Here is a 10,057-nt window from a genome sequence, read left to right as displayed (position 1 = left end):
AAGGTAGGAAGGACAGATGGAAGGAAGGAAGGAATAAAGGAGGAGAAGAAAGAATACAGGAAGAAAAGATAGAAGGAAGGAAGGAAGGAAGGAAAAGATAGAAGGAAGGAAGGAAAAGAAGACGGAGGAAGAAAGGTAGGAAGGACAGATGGAAGGAAGGAATAAAGGAGGAGAAGAAAGAATACAGGAAGGAAAGATAGAAGGAAGGAAGGAAAAGAAGACGGAGGAAGAAAGGTAGGAAGGACAGATGGAAGGAAGGAAGGAATAAAGGAGGAGAAGAAAGAATACAGGAAGGAAAGATGGAAGGAAGGAAGGAAGGAATAAAGGAGGAGAAGAAAGAATACAGGAAAAAAAGATAGAAGGAAGGAAGGAAGGAAGGAAGGAAAAGAAGACGGAGGAAGAAAGGTAGGAAGGACAGATGGAAGGAAGGAAGGAAAAGAAGACGGAGGAAGAAAGGTAGGAAGGACAGATGGAAGGAAGGAAGGAAAAGAAGACGGAGGAAGAAAGGTAGGAAGGAAGGAAGGAAGGAAGGAATAAAGGAGGAGAAGAAAGAATACAGGAAGGAAAGATAAAAGGAAGGAAGGAAGAAAAGATGGAAGGAAGAAAGGGAACAAGGACAGATGGAAGGAAGGAAGGAATAACTCACTGTTATGAGCAGCTTTATTAATCAAAAATGACATTACATACTAAAATACTCAACTTAATGTCAAGTAACAGTAACAGGAAGTATATTACTATTAATTAAAGTTGTCGTATTGTCTTTATTCATATTGTGTTGTTATACGGCTACTATAATGATTTATAATATGTGTATATAATAGAGACTAAAGCTGTAATGATTCATCAATTTGAATTTCAGTTTTTATTAAAGTCAGAAATGAAATAGTTTAGTTTAATAAGCGGTAGATAGTGTAAATATATAGACGGATGGCCTTTCCTGTGTGTTCAAATAAACAGATCAATACTTCCTCTCAGGTTTCAGTCTGCTGTCTCCAGAGCCGACACGAACGATGTGATATTTAATATTTAGATTTCAGGTCATTCATAACAGAGAGTCTGTGTCTGTAAATCAAACCAGAGTCCATTAACCCTCCTGTTGTGCTCCCGGGTCAAATTGACCCTATCTCTTTTCCTCCCTGCCTTCCTTCCTTCCTTCCTTCCTTCCTTCCTCCTTCTTTTCCTCCTTTCCTTCCTCCTTCTTTTCCTCCTTTCCTTCCTTCCTTCCTCCTTCTTTTCCTCCTTTCCTTCCTTCCTTCCTTCCTCCTTCTTTTCCTCCCTTCCTTCCTTCCTTCCTTCCTCCCTCTTTTCCTCCCTTCCTCCCTTCCTTCCTCCCTCTTTTCCTCCCTTCCTTCCTTCCTTCCTCCTTCTTTTCCTCCCTTCCTTCCTTCCTTGCTCCTTCTTTTCCTCCCTTCCTTCCTTCCTTCCTTCCTCCCTCTTTTCCTCCCTTCCTTCCTTCTTCCCTCTTTTCCTCCCTCCTTTCCTTCCTTCTTTCCTTCTTTCCTCCCTTCCTTCCGTCCTTCCTCATTTTGTTCGTTTCTTCCTTCCTTCCTTCCTTCCTTCCTTCCTTGACCTGAGCACAACAGGAGGGTTAAAACAAACTCAGTTAAGCCAATAAACCAATCAATGACCTCCCACCGATCGTAGCTCTGACAGCACAGAGATATAAATGTCTTCTCGCTTTCTTTCCACCCTCCTTCCTTCTTTCCTCCCTCCTTCCTCCCTCCTTTCCTTCCTCCCTCCCTCCTTTCTTTCTTTCGCTCCTTCCTTCTTCCTTCCTCCCTCCCTCCTTTCCTTCTTCCTTCCCTTCTTTCTTTCGCTCCTTCCTTCTTCCTTCCTCCCTCCCTCATTTCCTTCCTCCCTCCTTTCCTTCCTTCCTTCCTCCCTCCTTTCCTTCTTCCTTCCCTTCTTTCCTTCCTCCTTTCCTTCCTTCCTCCCTCCCTCCCTCCTTCCTTCCTTCCTTCCTCCTTTGCCTCCTTACCTCCTTCTTTCTTTCTTTCTTTCCTACCTCCTCCCTCCTTTCCTCCCTCCCTCCCTTTTTTTTTCTTTCACTCCTTCCTTCTTCCTTCCTCCTTCCTTCCTTCCCTCCTCCCTCCCTCCTTTCCTTCCTTCTTCCTTCCCTCCTTCCTCCCTCCCTTCCTTCCTTCCTTCCTTGACTCGAGGACAACAGGAAACAGAAATCACAAACAACCAAATGTGCAAAATTAAAAATGAAGGAGGGATTGATTCTTTTTTTTTTTTTTTTTTACAAACATTTCACTTCAGCAGTTGCTATGTGTGTCTCTTAATGTAATGCAGCTGCAGGCTAACAGTAAGATACACTACGTCGTCTTTATAGTGTAGTTTTTCTTCCTTTAATGGAAAAGTGGTCTTAAACTTTGGGACGTTTCTGAATGTTCAGCTCTACTCTGAATGGAAATGGGTCATATCTTGTCTGCTCTGCTAACTTGTTAAAATGCTTTTTGTGAAATTTATAACCTCTGTCCTTCCCCCCTTTCTTCCTTCTGTACTTCCTTTCTTCTGTCCTTCCTCCCTTTCTTCCTTCTGTACTTCCTCCCTTCTTTCCTTCCATCTGTCCTTCCTCCCTTTCTTCCTTCTGTACTTCCTTTCTTCTGTCCTTCCTCCCTTTCTTCCTTCTGTACTTCCTCCTTTCCTTCCTTCCTCCCTTTCTTCCTTCTGTCCTTCCTCCCTTCCTTCCTTCTGTCCTTCCTCCCTTTCTTTCTTCTGTCCTTCCTCCCTTCTTTCCTTCCATCTGTCCTTCCTACCTTTCTTCCTTTTGTCCTTCCTTCCATCTGTCCTTCCTCCTTTTCTTCCTTCTGCCCTTCCTCCCTTCCTTCCTCCCTTTCTTCCTTCTGTACTTCCTCCCTTCCTTACTTCCTCCCTTTCTTCCTTCTGTCCTTCCTCCCTTCTTTCCTTCCATCTGTCCTTCCTCCCTTTCTTCCTTCTGTCCTTCCTTCCATCTGTCCTTCCTCCCTTTCTTCCTTCTGTCCTTCCTCCCTTTCTTCCTTCTGTCCTTCCATCCATCTGTCCTTCCTCCCTTTCTTCCTTCTGTCCTTCCATCTATCTATCCTTCCTCCCTTTATTCCTTCTTCCCTTCTTCCCTTCCTCCCTTCCATCCATCTGTCCTTCCTCCCTTTATTCATTCTTCCCTTCTTCCCTTCCTTCCTTCCTTCCATCTGTCTTTCCTACCTTTCTTCCCTCCTTCCCTTTGCCTGTCTTTCCTTCTTTCCCTTCTTCCTTCCTTCCATCTTTTTAATGATCCGGCCCACATGAGATCAAATTGGTCTGTATGCAGCCCTTGAATGAAAATGAATTTGACACCTCTGCTTTGGACTTTTTTCCTCCCCTGCTTTATATAGTAAGACAATATCTTCTTTGAATGTCAGGCTTAAGTTAATAGAACAGAAACAATTATATTTATTCATGTATGCATTGAAAACACTTAATTAACACACACAGTGCTAGTGGAAAAACAAAACTAAGTGAATCTTTAGATGTACTATCTCTGAACTTGTAGACCTGCACAGCGCTCAGAAGGACTTTTGACCTAAAGGTTCAAATCATACATTGATGTAAGTAAATCAATCTTTATTATGAATTGAGTGTAATAATATATTTATTTTTTTTGCGAGTTGTGTGACTCATCTCTGTTTTCTTCTAATTAACTGCAGCTATAGACTCACACAGCTGTTGGAGCGGCCTTGGATGCTGCAGCAGGCACCAACAATACAAAACATCTAGACCACGACGCCGTCCTGCTTGCATTCCTCCATTTTGAGACGCTCATATTTCATGATTACAGTTACTGCAGTGTCATATAGTGCACATCTATCCCCCCCCCCCCAACCCTCCCCCTGTTGTAACAATGGACTTTCACAAGAAGAAGGTGTTTACTATCCCTGGTATGTACTCAGCTTTAATTCACATGGTTTTAATGTGAGTCATTACCAATGTAAAGCAGACTGCACGTGTCTCTTGTAGTGATCGACACTGACTGTGGGAGGACTGGGAAATCATCTGTCTCTCCATTGCAGAAGACATTTTCAGGAAAGGCTTTGTCAGATGTACGGTGAGTCATTTATGTTTTGTTCGTATGCAATATAAAAAAAAACCAACACATTAATTCCTGAGAATATGAAAAAAGCAAACCGGTGTTACACGTGTCCGAACAGCATGCAAGCGCCCAACTGTCATGTCGTATTCTATCACATCGGACGCTGTCTGTCAGTAAAAGATGGGAGAGTATTTGCTGCCTCATGTTTGTACTTTTTAAATAGAAAAAACACATTTTATATTATGATATTTAAATATTTCTTTACTGTTAAATGACAATAGGGCCGTTTCTACTGCAGGAACAGGGGTGATTTTATGGGGCTGTGACCGTTGGTGCATGTCTTCATTACAGGAATCGCCCCTGAAGGACAAAACGAGTCCCTGAATCAGTGTATGTACTCCGTGCAGCCTGAAAAAATCCCTGGGTGGGGCTTGAGGTTGACTCTGTGCTGATTGGATCTACTCAAAACAGGTTGTGATGTCAACAGAAAGCGCCAAAATAATATAGACTGTATAAAAGAAATGGACGTAACATCCGTGACGTCACCCATTAGTTTGTGGACTGCTGCTCGGAAGCCAATAGTTTCAAATCTAGGCAGCACCATCTTGAAAATTTCAGGTGCATGCTGGGAAAAATAAAAACACAGATTCTACTTATATGGGCATGAGGCGGGGCCATGGGCGGAGCAGGGAGGTTGCCATAGGTTGCGAGGGCTGGATGTCGAGGACATTGGGCAATCAACCTGTCAATCAGGACGTAGCCACGCCCTAATGCATACCCTGCTTTATCGTCACATATAAAATCGGGGAGGCCAAAATTTCACAAATGAACATCAGACTGCATTGAAGAAGACTTTAAACTAGCGATTGAGACCATAAACACATTTTGAAAACGTTTACTGAGGTTAGAAATCAAGTGAGAAGTTGGTGAATTCTGCATTGACTTGTATAGAGACAGTCGCCCCCTGGTGGCCTTTTGATAGAATGCAGTTCTAAGTTACTTCTGCGTTGGCCTCATTGCAGAGGACCAGAACTCCCCGCCTGCAAAATAAGCACCAGTTTCAAAACCCAGCAATGATCGAAACTGTTTCAGAACGTCGCCTCTAGAGTCCGGTGGGTCCTATCAAGGTCCGACTCTGCTATGGAGACATAACGGCTGAGAGGACGGAGTGAGAGGACGTTTCTAAATTTTACCTGGAACTTCCTTAATGGAAACGGGACTGATATAGCCAACAGCAACTCCCAGCTCCATGGCGATCTCCCTCCAGCCAGCTGCTACCTCATTTACCTTTTTTGTAAGAGGAATCATAGAGACAAACTCCTCCTTTAAACAAACTGAATGAGCTGTTTATCATCCATGATGCTCTTTGAAGTTGAACAACAGGAGGTAAATAGCTCAATACAATAGAAAACAAAGCAATCAAACTCACTTTGTCACTGACGCTCGCATCTCATTCAGTCAGGACACGGTGTTACCTTGCTCTATTCTGTAGGAAACTCTCTGCTAATTTACCACAAATGGGCCCCATGCATCAGCAGCTCTAAAAAAACAAATAAATAAAAGGGCTCTCTGGGACGGGCGGACCAGGATGTCACAGAGGAACGCCTTTAAAAATGAGGTCATGAGTCTAAAGGTAATTATCACGAAAATAATCATTAACTCAGGTGAGACGAGGTTGAATCCTACAAAACATTAAACACTAGACCTAGGGCTGCTCAATTATGGAAAAAAATCATAATCGCGATTATTTGGGTCAAAATTGAAATCACGATTATAAAAATGATTTTTTTTTTGGTAACTTCAGAAACATGCTGCATTTCTTGTCCATTCGGTTTAATTGATGTTCTCTCCCAGCAGCAGCCTTTTATCTGCCGCTTAATGCAACACACAGCAGGAAATGTGCAGAGATATTAGAGCTGAGCTGGTTACCATGACGATAGTTCACACGTCACTGCCTGGTTTTTAATAATTAGTCAGTAAACTCAGCATCGTCTGACGCAGGCTGGAAACTCTGCACTTTTATTTACAGTTAAAACATTTCGCCGTGTTTCAGCTTCTGTCAAACTAACGGAGCTGCAGCGGCTTCCGGTCTAAGCTTTTCAAAATAAAACCTAAAACGATTTTTTTTTTTTTTTTCCCAAAACTTTAGAAACATGCTGTATTTCTTGTGTAAACTAACGGAGCTGTGGCGGCTTCCTTTCTGAGCTTTCAAAATAAAACCTTTTCTTATTATTATTAACAAACAAAGTTGGGGCTTGTTAAATTACGGGAGATTCCCGAGAGAAAAGATGAAACGAGAGGGCGACGGGACATAGGGCAATCAAGCTGTCAATCAGGACGTAGCCACGCCCTAATGCATACCCTGCTTTATCGTCAAATATAAAATCAGGGAGGCCAAAATGTCACATATGAACATCATACTGCATTGAAGAAGGCTTTAAACTAGCGATTGAGACCATAAACACATTTTGAAAACGTTTACTGAGGTTAGAAATCAAGTGAGAAGTTGGTGAATTCTCCATTGACTTGTATTGAGACGGTCGCCCCCTGGTGGCCTTTTGATAGAATGCAGCTCTAAGTTACTTCCACGTTGGCTTCATTTCAGAGGACCGGAACTCCCCTCCTGGCTTTTTGCAGACTGTTTCTATACAATGTTGCACAACGGAAAATTACAAAAAATCGTTTCCCCCCGATTTTATTAGTTTTGAGATCATTTGGCCCCAAAATCATAATCATGATCAAATTTCAATTAATTGAGCAGCTTTAATTAGACCTCATATTCTGTTAACTTTCTCTTATGTTTTCTCTCAGTTTTCTATTAAGAGAAAAAAAAGATGCACCAAATGTTCACCCACGTGCTCTGAATGATGAATCCCACTTGATCGTAAATTGGAGGCCATGGCCGACTGTTTCTTATAAGCATAGGTAACACCCCTTAAACAAATCCCTAAATCCCCTATGTAAGGGAAGGTATTGTACTGTGTGCAAATATTCTGGCACATGCCCAAGCTTTGGAGAGATGCCACGAAAAAAAGGCTGGAAGAAGAAGAAGAAGAAGAAGGACTTCAGCCTAATGAAATGGACATACTGTTAAATAGATTAAAACCGGGAGAGTCGAGGCATCAAGAGAAGAGCCTCCGACTAAGAAGAGAAAATCAGAGGCATGATGATAAAAAGATGATTTTTTTTGGAAACATGATTAAGTTAATAGTTCTAATCCAAACCCATGTGTGTTATACGCAGAAGAAAAACTGGCGAATGAGAATTTCGAAGGCGATAAAAATAGAAAGACATTTGGAGATTTGGCAAATAAACCTTTAGGAAGTCGCAGGAGATTAAATCATCGGCTGAGGCCTTTCTATATGGTTCCTTACTGCTGCATAGCTTCGGTGAAACAGCTCCACACTATTGCAGAAAAACTAATCCTGGCTGCCACAGTAGACGAAAAGTCAGCAGAAAAATTTAAATGCAACCCCTCCCACCCCCTTCTCCTTCCCCCAAACCCACCCATCACCCGCCCTGCGTAACAACACTGTTTCTCAAAGGCTTAATGATATTGCACAGAAACCTCGAGGAGCAGTATATTTCCAGACTAAAAGGCAGCAGGGGATTTCTCTTCAGACGTCTCAGAGCGAGCAACTTTGTAGGTTTGTTTTTCAGGAGTCCTTGAAGAGGTGACTTGCATGACTCAGACTGCCAAAATCCCCCCCCCCCCAAAAAAAACCTCCATGTTTCTCACTGTGTCGCAGCACATAGAAGAGAATGAGGAGCTGACACTGATGTGAAACCACTGACTGGACTTATTCAGACACACGCTACTGATTTGACATATTGAGTGACAAACGTTTAAATTACATGAAAGGAATATATAATGGAGATAAGACTAAGGCTGCATGACTCTGTGAATAAGCCTCAGTAAATAGCATTTGTATGAAATGTAATATTGTTTTAAGGATGGGCAATAAATCAATATTATATCGATATCATGATTTTTAGATATCGTCTTACATTTTGAATATCGTAATATCATAATACGGAATAATTGTTGCCTTTTCCTGCTTTTAAAGGCTGCATTACAGTAAAAATGTCATTATCTGGGCTTAAAAGGCTGTTCTATTATTTATTATTATTACATCCACATTACTGATGATTTTTTAATTTTGTTTGGGAAAGGCATTTTCCATCAGAATCAACAGCACAAAAATACAAAATTGGTATTTTCCATAGTCCTTTTCCTGTTTATGCAACCATTTATGCATATGGGTGAGCAACAAGAGTCAACAAAGCAACTGACTGGACTTATTCAGACACAACTAGTCGCACTCATTGATGACTTTGATCGCTAGTGATTTGACATATTGAGTGACGAACATTTAAATTTAAAATCCCTTAAATCACCTCAAAGGAAAATATAATGGAGATAACTCTGCATGACTCTGTGAATAAGCTTCAGTAAATAGCATTTGTATGAAATGTAATATAGTTTTAGGGTCTTTTAGGGTTTTTATATCGATATCATGATGTTATTTAGATATCGTCTTACATTTTGAATATCGTGATATCCTGAGCTCTTTTAAAGCACTTTACATTTTAATCTTTCATTTGCACTCTATGTCCTTTTAATGATTTTAAAGCTAATCATTATTTTATGCTGCAATTTTATATTTAATGCTCTATTCTAGCATTTTATTTCTCTCTTTCTATTTTTCTGTACTTTGTTTTTATTATTAGTGTGTGTGTGTGTGTGTGTGTGTGTGTGTGTGTGTGTGTGTGTGTGTGTGTGTGTGTGTGTGTGTGTGTGTGTGTGTGGGGGGGGGGGGGGGAGGTGGGGGTTAATTGTATGTTTTAATGTTTCTCAAATTACATGTTTTTCTGTTTTTAAGTAAAGCAAAAAGAGGAAGGAAGGAAGGAGAGAAGGAAAGGAGAGAAGGAAGGGTGGAAGGAAAGGAGAGAAGGAAGGAAGGAAGGAAGGAAGGAATTAATGAAGGAAGGAAGGAAGGAAGGGAGGAAGGAAGGAGGAGGGAGCAAAGAAAAAGAGGGGAGGAGGGGAAGAACGAAGGAAAAATTAAAGAAAGAGGAAGGAAAGAAAGAAGGAACAGTCAATAGAGACGGGGTCAATTTGACCCGGGAGGACGACAGGAGGGTTAAATAAGTTTTGTGGAGTGAGATTTAAAAAATGCTAGTTTTGCTCGGCATGAACTCACAGGTGAGTTAAAACAGGCTGATATTGATTTGTGTTTGAGTGAAGGATTAATTTACTTAAAATGTCTGCGGCATGCTGCATTAATTAATTAATTAATTAATGATGTAATGCCTGTTCAATCAATATTTTCCATTCGGTCTTTAGAAGAGGGGAGGAGGGGGGGAGAGGGGGAGGGCGGCTTCCTGTACCATCCGGGGGGAATAACAGCAGCGTCTTTAGTGGTGGCGGTTCGTTACAATCACATATACTTATATTTAATTAACCTTCCTGTCGTCCTCCCGGGTCAAATTGACCCCGTCTGTTTTGACTGTTCCTTCTTTCCTTCCTTCCTTCCTTCCTTCCTTCTGTCCTTCCTCTCTCCTTCTCTCTTTCTTTCCTTCTTCTCTCTTTCCTCCCTTCCTTCTTTCCTTCCTCCATCCCCCTTTCTTCTTTCCTTCTTTCCTCCCTCCCTCCTACCTTCCTTCCTTACTTTCTTCTTTCCTTCTTTTCCTCCCTCCATCCTACCTTTCTTCCTTCCTTCCTTCTTTCCTCCGTCCTTCCTTCCTTCCTTATTTCCTTTCCTCCCTTCCTTCCTTCCTTCCTTCCTCCATCCCCCTTTCTTTCTTCCTTCTGTCCTTCCTCCCCCTACCTTCCTTCCTTACTTCTTTCATTCGTCCTTCCTTCCTTCCTCCCTTCCTTCCTCCATCCCCCTTTCTTCCTTCTGTCGTTCCTTCCTCTCTCTCTCCTTCTTTCCTTTACTCCCTTCCTTGCCTCCTTCCTTCCTCCCTCCTTTCCTTCCTTCTTCCTCCCTTCCTTCCTTGACT

Source organism: Scomber japonicus, chromosome 4 (assembly GCF_027409825.1).
Source record: "Scomber japonicus isolate fScoJap1 chromosome 4, fScoJap1.pri, whole genome shotgun sequence".
Taxonomy (NCBI): Eukaryota; Metazoa; Chordata; class Actinopteri; order Scombriformes; family Scombridae; genus Scomber; species Scomber japonicus.
This window is presented reverse-complemented; position numbering follows the sequence as displayed.